We start from the raw sequence: 12,880 nt of genomic DNA on the forward strand, positions 1-12,880 counted from the left end.
GATTTTACTTATTTATTGGACAGCGAGGAGAGATCACAAGTAGGCAGAGAGGTAGGCAAAGAGAGAGGAAGGGAAACAGGCTCCCCACCAAGCAGAGAGCCCGATGTGGGGCTCCATCCCAGGACCCTGAGATCATGAGCTGAGCCAAAGGCAGAGGCTTAACCCACTGAGCCATCCAGGCCCCCCAAAGGCATCACAAGTGTTGACGATCACAGGATTTGAGAGTTTAGGCAGAGCTAGAGCCCAGCAGCCTAACAGTTACACATTACAGGTGAGGAAACTAAGCTCCAAGGACCAGGGAATCCAGAACACAGCTGCCAGGAAGAGCACAGCTGTAAACTACAGAAATAAACCCGCTGATAGGCATTCCTTCCACACTGAGCCATTTTGTCCTATGCTCCCCTGGCTTTGTGCATGCTGTCTTCATTCCAGAGGAGCCCGCCCTCCTTCCCGCACTTCTGCATGGCCAATGCACACTTATCCTTCACCATGATGCCTAAAAATGGGTATGAAGAATCTTTTTGAAGTGATGGAAACAGCCTAGATTTGGATGGTGGTAAAGGTTACAACAAACTGGTTGATTTACTAAAAATCACTGAATTACACACTTAAAGTGGACAGATCTTATGATATGTAAATTATACCTAAATAAAGCTGTTCTTTAAAAAAAAAAAAAAAAAAAGGAACAATTACCAGCAACATTTTATCCAGGAATCCTCCCTCATCACTCCTTTTCCATGCTCCCAAAATCTCCGAAACACACCTCCGGCACTGCAAGCCCTGTGTTGTTTTAATTGCCTGGGCACCCATCTGTCCTGTCCAGCAAATTTGTAAGTTCCAGCATTTAACACAACACAGGCATTACAGGAGGTACTCAAACATTTACTTAATGAACTAATTAGTTTTTTCCATGTTCTTAACATACTGTGTACTGCCGATGAGACAAAGACTAGAAGTGAACCCTTTGCCTTACATTTTAATTAAGGAAACAAAGCAATGGAACCCAAATTTTATTTGAATTCCTGTGGCTTCAGCAACATTCACATACATTAACTAAACTTAGTACATCCTGTGAGAAAAGAAGTACTTTTCCATGTTCACAAACAGGAGTGGGTCACAGTGACTTAACCCTAAGTCACACAGCAAGAAGGAAAACTGGGATCTACCCTGAAAGCATCCACTCTTCCCATTACACTGCCCTTCGTGTCGACCATGCAGAGGAGAGGACATGCATGCCAGGAGGAAAGGCGCGGTACAGACACAGGCAGGAACACAGGGCTTATTTGTGGGATGGCAGCAAACCTGGTCTGATGGGAGCAGTTCCTGGGAAGGGCAGGAAAGGCATGGAAAGACAAGGTGGGTTCTGACTGAATGCCAACTGAGGGCCCAGCTGAAGACATCAGCCTTGATGTAGCCGAGTCCTCACTAATTCCAAAGCCAGCAAGCGACAAAACTCACAGTAAGAGGAGTAAGGGCAGGAATATGTACAACCAAACGCCACACAGATTTGGGTTGTTCTCTCCTGTCCTACAGAATTTTGTAACCTATGTCTACACACACACACACACACGTTCTCCCAGTTCATTTGTTATCATTACTCAATTTCCATCCTAGTCTGGTGGAGAAGACAGGTTTCCCCATAAAGCGTTCAACAGATTATCTTGCAAAAACTACTTGAGACAAATATTTGTTGACTTGCCTCCCCAAGAGTTGGGAATGAGTAGAAGGAAGAACAGCAGCTAACAGCATACATGAAGGGTGAAGGCCTGAATGCACAATGATGTTAAAACATTAATATGCTTCCATTAGGACACACGGGACCACTGCAGGAGCCACTTCACCAAATAAATGGGCAGAAGCAGCCCTAGAAGGTCCCTGGTAAATTTGAGTATAAGTAGCCTAAGGTAAGAAAATAAAACAAATATTAGAAATTCCTACTTCTAAGGCAACAGAAGAACTGATGTAAATTTGTAAAGATTTGAAAAAAGAACACTTATCCCTACTCCTCTTGGTAAGTACAACTAAAAATCCTGAATATTAGTTTAAAAAAAAAAAAGACAATAAGACTGACAGATAAGAAGGCTGGTGGTTAAGGACCTCAGGATTTTTTTTTTTTTTTTTTAAGATTTTACTTATTTATTTGACAGAGAGAGATCACAAGTAGGCAGAGAGGAAGGCAGAGAGAGAGAGAGAAGCAGGCTCCCCGCTGAGCAGAGAGCCTCGATTCGGGGCTCATCCCAGGACCCCAGGATCAGGACCTGAGCCGAAGGTAAAGGCTTTAACCCACTGAGCCACCCAGGTGCCTCAGGATTCTAAGAACAGAGTTGGGAGTTTCCAGAGTTTTCTTTTTACCTCTACATCCCAGAAAACTTTTAAGATAATAGTGGAGTTAGTAAATAGCTCCAGGCAAACACCAGAAAAATCTGTAGCCATGCCCCCAACCGCACCAGTAAGAAGGAGATGAGAGTTGCACCCTCAAGGGGTGCCCCAAGTGGGGAGCTGGGCCTTCCACACCTGCCAGCTGCTAAGAGTACTCTGCTCTTGCAAGGGTGTCAATGGAGACCATGTGAAGGATCTGGACTTCCATCCCAAACTTAAGTAACTAAGAGCCCCACTCCACTCCTGCTGGGTAGTCTCAGAGGAGGCCTAGAGAAGAGTCAGAATTTTCAGCATCACCCAGCGGTAATGAGGCCACCCCACCTCAGTGTCAATAGAGACCACACTTGGAAGCCAGAAGCAAAAGAGGAAAAGAAAACCTCCAAAGAAAAGATTAATTACACAGAAAACAAATTGCAATATAGAACTAAAACCAGTAATTACACTATAGGCAATGAACTAAGCAGTCCAATAAAAAGGCAGAGAAAATCAGACTGCACAAAAAAGCAGGATTCAGTGATACACTGTTTATAAGAGATCTACTTTAAAGATAATTATTATACAGAGAGGTTAAAAGTAAACGAATGGTAAAGATATACCATACAAACCCATAACATCAGAAAAGTGGAGTGACTGTAATACCAGACGATAAATTGCAATACAAGAAGCCCTGCCAGAAATAAAGGACATCCCCACAACCATAAACGACGCAATTCTACACACGTACATGCCTCATAACAGAACTCCAAATACATGAAGCAAAACTGACAGAACTACAAAGAGAGAAATAGACAAATCCCCATTTATCTCAGAACCCTCAGTAAACGACAGAACAAGCAAATACAGGCAAAAATATCTCAGGTGGAACACAAAAAGCACAAAGCACAAACCATAAAAGAACAAACTGATAAATGAGATTTCATCAAAAGCTAAACCATCTACACACTGCAAGAAAATTAAATTAGGAAAATTAAACAACAATCCACGTACTGGATGAAAATATTTGTAATATATAAATCTGACAAAGAACTCATTTCTTTAGGAAAAAATAAATGTGTATACATACAACCTAGAAGGTACATATTATCTTACAAATCAATAAGACAAACCAATCACAAAATAATGAGCAAATAATAACAGCAAGCAAAAGATACAGATACTTCACCAAAGAAAATACACAATCAAAAAGCACATGAAACAATGCTCAATATCATTATACTCTTTAAGAAAATGCAAAGTAGGGGTGCCTGGTTGGCTGAGGCATTAAGTATCCACCTACCACAGCTTAGGTCATGATCCAGAGGTCCTGGGATAGAGCCCTGCATTGGGCTCCCTGCTCAGTGGGAAGCCAGCTTCTCCCTCTCCCACTTCCCCTGCTTGTGTTCCCTCTCTGGCTGTCTCTCTATTTGTTAAATAAATAAATAAATAAATAAATCTATCTTTAAAAAAAAAAAAGAACATTAAAACCACCCCCTGCTTGTGTTCCCTCTCTGGCTGTCTCTCTATTTGTTAAATAAATAAATAAATAAATAAATAAATCTTTTAAAAAAAAAAGAACATTAAAACCACATTACCTCCTACAAACCTACTACACAACCACTAACATTAAAAGGACTGGCAGTACCAAGGGTTGACATGAATGTGCAGCAACTGGTATTCTCATCTGTTACTGACAGTAAGGTAAAACTACATAGTCACTTTGGAAAAGTACTTAATAGTTTCCTATAAAATTAACATACACTTTTTTTTTTAATGTTTTAATTTATTTATAAATAAATAAAACAGCAGGCAGAGGGAGAAACAGGCTCCCAACTGAGCAAGGAGCCCGATGCAGGGCTCAATCCCAGGACCCTGGGATCATGACCTGAGCTGAAGGCAGACACTTAATGACTGAGCCACCCGGGTATCCCAATATACACTTTTATCACCTAACAATTCCACTCTCAAGAGAAATGAGAATGTAAGCACACACAAAGACTTGTCAATGAAAGTTCACAGTACCTTTATTTATGACAGACAAAAACTGGAGATGACCCAAATATCTATCAACAAGCGAAAATTAACAAATTATCATACATCCTGATGAAATATTATTCAGCAATAAAAAGGAATGAATTACTGATAAACACAACATAGATGAGTATCAAAAACAATGAACCAAAGAACCAGACACAAAAGAACACACATTGCATTAGTCCATGTATATGGAATTCTAAAACAAGCAAAACTAATCTGTAGTGATGGAACGCCAATCAAAGGTGCTCCTGGGACAGACGTGGTCAGCCAGAAAAGTGAATGCAAAGAAGTACAAGAGAATGTGGGGATGATAAAGTGTTCTACATCATGATCGTGGTGATGGTTTCATAGGTATTCACAACTGCCAAACCACAAAGAACTGTACACTTCCAACTGGGTGCATCTTACATGTAAGTTATACATCAATAAGGGGGGAAAAAAAACAAACAAGCTTTTCAAAAGAAACTGACAAGCTGATCCTAAAATTTTTAGAAATGCACAAAACAGAACAGCCACAACCACCTTGGAAAAGTGCAGTTATTAAAGCTAAAGTAATCAAGATGGCATGGTATTGGAGTACAAAGACAAACAGGTTGGTGGAACCAAACAAAATTCTGAATGAGACCCACATGTATGCAGTCAATTGATTCTCAATACAGGTTCCAAAGGTATTCATGCAGGAAAGGAAAGTCTTCAACAAATGATGTTGGATAACCGTATGGAAAAAAAGAGAAGCTCAAGCCACTCTGTCACATTTCATACATAAAATGTAATTCATGATAAATCATATAAATAAAATTTCAAAGTTAATAACTATAAAACTTCTAAAGAAAAACAGACTTTTAAGATGTCAGGCTAAGAATTTCCCAGTCACAACCAGAAAACATTAACTATAATATTAAAGATGGAAAAATTGGACCTTATGAAAAGTAAAACCTTCTGTTCATTAAAAAACACTATTAGGAAAATGAAGTCAAGCCAATCTTGGAAAAGACATTTACAGAATATATACCTGACAAAAAATGTATATCCATAATATGTAAAGAACTTCTTACAATTCAATAATAAAAGGGTAAACAATCCAGGGGAAAAAATGGGCAAAATAGTTGAGAAAACAATTAACAAATAAAAATATATGACTAGTCAAGAAGCCCATGAAAAAAGCTCCAACTCACTAAACACCAAAGAAATGCAAATTAAAACCACAGTAAACTATCAAAAAACACCATCTAGAAAGGCTAAAATTTAAATGGAATGAGATCATTCCTAATGCTGGTGAAGATGTGGGACACCAGGAAGTTTTAATACACTGCTGGTGGGAATGTAAAATTTGACCTCTTTGGAAGTGTTTGGCAGTATCTCTTGTTAAATCCTACTATATTCCACTACTGCGTATTTACCCAAAAGAAATGGAAATATATCCACAAAGGCTTACAATCAGAGTAACTTTATTCATAAAAACTAGAAACATCTACATTTTCATCAACAAGAGACTAAATCAACTACAATATACTCAGGTTAGCATTTTTTTAAACATTAGCATTTTTTAGAAGGAACAAACTACTCATACACACAACAAAACATGAATTTCAAGTCAGCACACCTAGACACAAAAGATCACATAATGTAGGATTCTGTTCATGTGAAGTTCTGAAACAAGGAAACTTACCTCTGTCAAAAGAATTTAAAACTGTGGTTGTGGGGGCGCCTGGGTGGCTCAGTGGGTTAAAGCCTCTGCCTTCAGCTTGGGTCATGGTCCCAGGGTCTTGGGATCGAGCTCCTCATCAGGCTCTCTGCTCGGCATCAAGCCTGCTTCCCTTCCTCTCTCTCTGCCTGCCTCTCTGCCTACTTGTGATCTCTGTCTGTCAAATAAATAAAAAATTTAAAAAACAAAAAAAACTGTTGTTGTGGGGTTATGGGGCAGAAGCAAGCACTGAGGACAAAACAGCAGGAGGGAATCTTCTGGGTTGACAGCTATGTGCCATATCTTAACAGGCATATGGGCTATATGTATGTACACATTTGTTAAAACGTAATAAACTATATATTTCATTGAATATCTCAATAAAATCTCTCAGAAGGGAGCAAGCCATGGATGCTATACATAGAGATGACTGTGATCACAAGCCATTAAAAAATACAGATCTTCCTTTTCTTTTTTTTTTTTTTTTTAAAGATTTTATTTATTTATTTGACAGACAGAGATCACAAGTAGGCAGAGAGGCGGGCAGAGAGAGAGGAAGGGAAGCAGGCTCCCTGCTGAGCAGAGAGCCCGATGCGGGACTCGATCCCAGGACCCTGAGATCATGACCTGAGCCGAAGGCAGCGGCTTAACCCACTGAGCCACCCAGGCGCTCCAGATCTTCCTTTTCGAGAATGTTGCTCCTCCCACCTCTACCATAAACATCCCACCACCCCGATGCCCACATCACAACAATAGAAATGTCTCTTTTAATCTTTCCTAAATGAAAGCCTGTGGCTGGTTCCTGTATAAAAGAGTAATTTCTCTCCAGAGAGAACTGCAGGTAAAAAAAATGGGTTTTTTCATCACCATAGTTTTTAATGAAGAAATTTATTTAAATCTGTGAAGGGAAAAATGGGCACGGAAAGGCAAAATCTTAGTAGTAAAGTGGTTAAACAAATTGAAAATACACAATAATGCACAATAATGAATAACTGAAAGTGCACAATAATGCACAAACATTAAAATATTGAAGTATGTATGTGGCATATAAAATACAGTGCAGATGCATGAGTTGCACTACACTAAAGGTAAAAGATGTTACTTCAGCAGTATCTGACAAAAAGCACTAAGTTAAAAGTGTAAAAAGCACTTTCACAGTTATAATTGAGATAAAGCAAAAAAAAAAAAAAAAGTTTCACAAAACTAGACTCAAACCTAACTAAGTGTCATAAAAACATTCAGTTTTTCTCCAAAGAACTAGGATATACATTATTCTTAAAAAAGTCTTTTCTGCTCAGGTACCAGTATTAATCAGTACATGTAATAAGAATTATTCACCCATGCAAAAGGACAAAATAATATAGAGAAGAAAGAAAGATTGCTAAACTCTCCCGAAATGAGCTTTCAAGAATAACTCCAATAATGGTTTAATGGTTTATTAAACTTGATAATATCAACACAGAAAAAGACCCAGTCTAGAAAACCAATAACCTGCTGAACTAGTTTACAAGTCAAACAAATTCAGCATTTTATAAATATTCCTTATTAATAAATACCAAGCTAAAATTCAGCAGAAGCAATTTTTCCTTGTTTTTACAGTTTTTAAAAATAAGCTGCAAACTAAGACTCTCCAACCTAAATCTGTAATAAGAGAATCCAAATACTGGCTCATTAATGTATTACATACTGAACCTCTACCCAGTATAAACCTGTTATTTGAAAATGCCAAATTTTGTGAACAGTATCTGCACCCACAATACATTTTGTCCTTCAAATGAAGAAATTTTCTCAGAATTAAAGGACAAGAATGCTCAGACCACAAGAGACCACTAAGCACCCCACACAATAAACGAAGAGACCCACACCAAGGCACATTAGAAGTTTCAGAGCACAATGGGATAGACAGAGAATACTAAAACAGATTCCTCCAGAAAGAGTAGTTACAAAGGATCAGGGACAATTTGCTAACAGGAACACTGAGAATTTAAAGACAATAAAGAAAACAGCTTCTAAACTCTGAAAGAAAATTAGTTCCAACAACCATTCAAGCATATAGGTAGAATAAAGAACATTTTCAGACACACAGTCTCAAAGAAGGTACTTCCCATACACTTTCTCAAGAACCCCAATGACTTGAGTGCAACCTTGGAAAGCAGCAAAGGCAGCCCCAGGAAAAGCAGGCCTGTGACCAACTAGTGACACGGTTCACAGTGACACAGGAGGAAGAAGAGCTCCCGAGGACAATGGGATTTACAGACCTCTGACCACGTGGAAAAGAACAGTAAGATCTGGTAAAGAGCTGCTGGAGCTTTTGGAATAAATCGGTCATAGGAACAGAACAGAAAAGCAAACTGAAAATAAGAGATAACCATTAACTGTTAGGAAAAGAAAAAAGTAGATGAGAAAATGAAACTATAGAATAATAGCCTATTGCCTGGCTTGGCATTATACAGTATTTGTCCAGTCATCATAATGAAAACAATGAACACTGATTCAATCAAACACTGTGATAGGCATGACTGTATCAGACTGCTAAAGGGAAAGAATTCAGGAAAGGCTATGAGACCTAAATTGTCATCTACAGTAACACCCAGTTAATACACCACCCCGAAAACTGGTATCTTAAAAAAAAAAAAAAAAAAAAAGGAGTTTTAGTATATCATTTAGAAATAAGGAAATACCAGGGAACCTGGGTGGCTCAGTCGGTTAAGCGGCTGCCTTTGGCTCGGGTCATGATCCCAGGGTTCTGGGATGAGTCCTGCATCAGGGTCCCTGCTCAGCAGGGAGTCTGCTTCTCCCTCTCCCTCTGCTGCTCTGCCTACTTGTACTCTCTATCTCTCTGTCAAATAAATTAATAAAATCTTAAAAAAAAAAAAAAAAAGAAAGAAAGAAGGAAATACCAAAAAAAATAGCTAAAAGGAAAAAATTAAGACTGCAGGGGGCAGGGGGGTATACCAGAATGGGACAGGGTTTTACACTGTAAGTCTTTCAGTACTGCATTGGGGGGCCTCCAAGATCACCCCGCAACCCACATAACTTGGCACAGAGTCATACTTGTGGCTGAGATTTATGACATGAAAGGATACAAAGCAAAAACAGCAAAGGAAAAGGCAAGTGGAGAGAAGTCCATAGGACACCAGGCTTAAGCTTCCAAGAATCCTCCTGCAGTGCTGTCCCAGAAAGCAGCTAAATGCTCCCTTCCAGCAACAGTAACATGTGAAGTACTGTCTGCCAGCAGCTCCTTAGACTGAGCCCAAGGTCTCTGTGGAGCCTACCACGTATCAGAATTCCAGACTCCCAGAAAGAAAGCAGGTATTCAGTGGAAACCGCACCACTTTTACCAACAGTTGAGACACAGTATGCCACTATTCCCATTTAGGAAAAGTTTTACACACTGTAGGAAACTTAACAGTCAAGTTCTCCAACGCCAGCCAAGAGCAGACTTTGTAGGCAGGTCTTCTACAGCCAAAAGTCTCAGCCTCCTGTAGTAACTCTATACCAAGTACTATTTGATATCTTAAACTACCTTAGAAATTTTTCTGATATAATCTTAAAACAAAAACCTCGGGCGCCTGGGTGGCTCAGTCAGTTAAGTATCTGTCTTTGCCTCAGGTCTTGATCCCAGGGTCCTGGGATGAGTCTTGCATCAGGGTCCATGCTGAGCGAGGAGTCTACTTCTCCCTCTACCCTTCCCCCCTCATGCTCACTCTCTCTCTCAAATAAATAAATAAAATCTTAAAAAAAAAAAAAAAAAAAAAACTTGAGGGTGCCTGGGTGGCTCAGTGGATTAAAGCCTCTGCCTTCAGCTCAGGTCATGATCCCAGGGTCCTGGGATCGAGCCCCGCATGGGGCTCTCTGCTCAGCAGGGAGCCTACTTCCTCCTCTCTCTCTGCCTGCTTCTCTGCCTACTTGTCACCTCCATCTGTCACATAAATAAATAAATAAATAAATAAATAAATAAATAAATAAAAGAAAAAAACTTGAAAAAATCATGTCTTACCAAAAAGGAATACTGCCTTTCTTATTTTAAAATCAAATAAAAGGGGCACCTGGTTGGCTCAGTCAGTTAAGTGTCTGAGAATGATTTCAGCTGAGGTCATGATCTCAGGGTCCTGAGACAGCCCCACATCGGGCTCCATGCTCAGCGGGCAGTCTGCTTGAGATTCTCACCTTCTGTCTCTCCCCCAACTTGCATGCATGCACGCACGCACGTGCATACACACATACACACACTCTCTAATAAATAAATATTTAAAAGATTAAAAAGAAATAAAAGAAAAAGGGACTTCTCTTAAAATATGAATATTGTTGTCCAAGAAAAAAATTTTTTAAGTTTATAAACAAAATGGGACAGATAAAATCCTTCAGATGAAGCAGATAAAGTTTAGAGCAGCTCATATCATCAACAGTGAAATTCCTCGCATGATAGTATGTTTGAGGTTTATGACCTGTGGCCACAAAATGCAAACTAGTATTCACATTTACAGGCTTGACAATAATTTCTCATGCATATCCCCAAAGAGCAACTGCCATGCAATTCAGTTGTTATATAATTAGTCCTTTTAAATCTACTAACATTTGTTTAGGGCTGTGAAATAGAGTCTTTACTCTTTATGTGAGTTGTTGTTTCTTTTCTGTACCCATCTTATATATTATCAGGCTTAATCTTTAGTTTCTCCCCTAACCCCAGGAGCTTATCCAAACCAATAAACATTTAATTAGAGTTGCATGTGCCACTCACAGAAATTCACTGAATGACATAATGATTTCATGTCTTCCACTCAGATTCCCAACATTCTCAGTGTCACTGACTAAAACAATATATGTAAGACAAAAAAAAAAAAAAAACCCAATAAAATAAAAACATACCTAAGCCAAGACATATATGTAAAAGAAAATTTAAAAATGTAAAATTCTTAAGTTCCCTAGAGTGAAAATGGAAGTATGAATGCCATTTCAATGCTGACATCTAACATACAACTAATGACAAGAAAACAAAACAAAAAAAAACTAAAGTTAATTCAGGAAATTGACATAATGCAATCTGTAAACTCAACCTCCACATAAGACCAAAATCTGAAGAACATAAGTAACAGATTCATAACTACAGAGAACAAAACTAATGGGGGCCAGAAGGGAGGGGGTGGGCGGATGAGCAAACGAGTAAAGAGGAGGAGGAGGTACAGGCTTGCAGTTATGGAGTGAATAAACCACAGGGATGAAAGGTACAGCACAGGGAACAGAGTGGATGGTACTATAATAGCATTGTGTGGTGACAGATGGTAGCCACACTTGTGGTGAGCACAGTGTAACATACAGACTTGCGGAATCACTATACCGATGAAACTAATACAACATTTGTGTCAACTAGACTTTAATATCAAAAATAATAATAAAATAAAGAGCATAGTTTGAAAGTGAAAGTGCAAGTTCAGACTCTGAGGATTAGAATGTCAGATGCCCTTAAGGTGCCCAGGTGGCACAGTCCGTTAAGTGTCCAACTCTTAGTTTCAGCTCAGACCATGATCTCAGGGTCCTAGACTGAGTCCAGCATCAGGCTCCCCCGCTCAGTGGTGAGTCTGCTCCCCCTACCTTGCCCCTTCCCCCACTCGTGCACTCTCTAAAATAAATCTTAAAAAAGAAAGAGAGAGAGAGAGAGGAAGGGATGGAGAAAGAAAGAAAGAGAAAAAGAGAAAGAAAAGAAAGAAAGAAAGAGAGAGAGAGAGAGAGAGAAAAGAAAAGAATAGAATAGAATAGAATAGACTAAACTAGAATGTCAGGTGTTAGCAAATGAGTAGCCAAAATATACAGGAAATAATTCCACCCTCTGCCTCCAAGGTGAAAGACTGGGAAGGACACAATTCAGTCCTACATACAGTTGTCCAAATCAAAGAGTATGTATGTTTTTTAAGTATCAGGGGAAAACCCACACTAGATTATTGTCTTTAAACAAAATCAAAAGTGCTATCACTACCTGTAACTCTAATACAGAAGACAAAAAAGTTTTCTCATTTAAAAAATTGTAATAAATATCATTTGGTACTTACAGAGAAACAGAATATATTTAAAAGAATTTGTAAAGGGGAGTGGGGAGACAGGCCTCTTTCCTACCACATTTCATAATCACATAATCTACTCACAAATAAATCTTAAATGAGAACTCAACTGGAGAGTGGAAGGACCAACAAACTTTACTTAACAATAACTAAAAACACACACTATGGGGGGCACCTGGTTGGCTCAGTCAGCCACAAGAGCATGCAACTCTTGATCTGGAGGTTGTGAGTTCAAGCCCCATGTTGGGTGTAGAGATTACTAAACAAAACAAAACAAAAACAGAAATAAAACAAAACAATAAACTTAAAATGCACACCATTGGTTACAATAGAAACTGGGCAGAAGTAGCTAGCCTATGGTTCCCAAACCGTGCACTGAGGCACCCAGAGCATCATAAGCCAAGTCATACAGGAGCCATGGGGTATTTTCAATTCGAGACAAACAGTAGCACCCAACATCTGTCAGACACTGTACAAACTACTAGCTAAAAGAAGTTCAATTTCAACATTAGGTTGAATGACATTCTTTTCAATGACATATCTTTGTGAAGTGGGATTTTGGGGAATAGCTGCCACAATTTTTTTTTAAAGTACCATGTGAAAATCAACACAAGACAAGAAATGAGAGTGGTAATGTCCAATCTGATTATAAAGTATTAATATGTACAGTAACCAGCAGGCACAAGCAAACCATTAATTTTAGTTATTTAAGAGTGAAATAAAAATATTTTCTCTTTCAATTTTTATG

General features: G+C 38.9%; 1 protein-coding gene across 3 annotated transcripts in view; it reads right to left on the reverse strand.

The window, feature by feature from the left end:
• Window positions 1–12,880, reverse strand: part of LOC111142686 (ralA binding protein 1) — a 64,652-nt gene that overhangs the window by 29,959 nt on the left and 21,813 nt on the right. Inside the window, exon 1 of one of the 3 annotated variants that reach the window (XM_022495984.1) lies at window positions 6,062–6,079. The exons of the other annotated variants lie outside the window; for them this stretch is intronic. The gene's annotated coding sequence lies outside the window, so the exon portion shown is untranslated. Of the gene's footprint in view, window positions 1–6,061; window positions 6,080–12,880 lie in introns of those variants that run through there. 3 annotated transcript variants of the gene reach the window in all.

This window comes from Enhydra lutris, unplaced genomic scaffold, assembly GCF_002288905.1.
Source record: "Enhydra lutris kenyoni isolate GAN:26980312 unplaced genomic scaffold, ASM228890v2 scaffoldscaffold8, whole genome shotgun sequence".
NCBI lineage: Eukaryota > Metazoa > Chordata > Mammalia > Carnivora > Mustelidae > Enhydra > Enhydra lutris.